The sequence below is a fragment of the Belonocnema kinseyi genome, chromosome 10 (genome assembly GCF_010883055.1).
Source record: "Belonocnema kinseyi isolate 2016_QV_RU_SX_M_011 chromosome 10, B_treatae_v1, whole genome shotgun sequence".
Lineage (NCBI taxonomy): Eukaryota > Metazoa > Arthropoda > Insecta > Hymenoptera > Cynipidae > Belonocnema > Belonocnema kinseyi.
The window spans coordinates 87864841-87866193 of NC_046666.1; the positions used below are offsets into that span (position 1 = coordinate 87864841).

Genomic DNA, 1353 nt, shown 5'->3' on the forward strand with positions numbered 1-1353 from the left:
TTACCGCGATTTCGCTGGAAGCGGGTGCAATTTTTCAGATTAGCACCCGCTCTCGGCGAAATCCTGCGGTTGTCCTTATGACAAATTTTTAATTATATATATTGTTCATTTGAATTCACAATACAAAGATATACATTTTTTTCAAAGAGACTGCATTTTACTATATGTAGTGCATCCTAAACATTTCGTAAAATTTACCAGATGAATTCTCCAGGACTTGTTTTTGAATTGAGCAGACAAAGCTAAATTCGTAACGATTAATTAATTTTGTAAAACTATATAACAATATATAGATTTTATGTATGTTAAAAATCGAAAATCGCCATTTCTATATAGAAATAAACATATCACAGCCAATTAGCGTAATTAGACATTTTATGAAATTTACAGTTCGTAAACCGCTAGCGGATGTCCAAAATTATTAGTCATTTCATGAACTACAGAAGCATATTTAGACAGATAGTATAATAGATCGAAGTTTCACAATCTAACTATTCTAGCCATTTTATGAAACGATTAACGTTCTACCGAGCACATAGGGCGATAAAGTTCAATGGATATATAATTTTGACTAATCATCACATGTAACCTATATGAAATTGCAAATAGGATTTCAAGTGTTTTCTATAGTGATTTTATAAGTGGGATTTTTCTGACGGCGCGCTGAGTACCTACTTCTATGTGGGTCTATAACTTTATATGGATTCTGTCAATATTTCCTCTATGCGTGGAACTGCAAAAATAACTTGATGTGACTATTGGCAATGCCATATAAAACCGCATAGACTTAGAAGTCTATGAGAATCAATAAGGCATTCCCAAAAAAGAAAGAAATATACCAACACAAGCATACACAAACCACCTCAGTGGCTATTGTTAATTCCATATAGGGCCGTATAGAACCAGAAGTGTATGAAAATCAATCTGGCATTATCCGAAATGAAGTAAAGATAAAAACAGAAGCATATAGAAACCACTTCAGTTGCTGTTGATAATTTCATATAGAGCCAAGCAGAAACGGAAGTCTATGAAAATCAATGTGGCACTCACCGAAATGAAGTAAAGATACCAACAGAAACGTATAGACACCACCACAATGACTATTGGTAATTCCATATAGGACCACATAGACTATGATAGTGTATGATATTCATACAGTCTGAGAATGAATGTGCATTCACCGAAAGGAAATATATCTACCAACAGAAGCATATAGAAAGCACCTCAGTGGCTGTTGATAATTCCATATATAAGTCTGTCAAGTTAAAGCGTGGGTGGCTTTACTCGCAGTCGGTAAGGTGTATCGACATGATTTTGGTGTCAAAATATTAAGAAGAGCTCCCTCTTTCATGC

At 34.4% G+C, this 1353-nt stretch overlaps 1 protein-coding gene across 1 annotated transcript in view; it reads right to left on the bottom strand.

Annotated features, from left to right (window-relative positions):
- Positions 1 to 1353, bottom strand: part of LOC117181247 (zinc finger protein chinmo) — a 172422-nt gene that overhangs the window by 1633 nt on the left and 169436 nt on the right. The window lies entirely within an intron of this gene.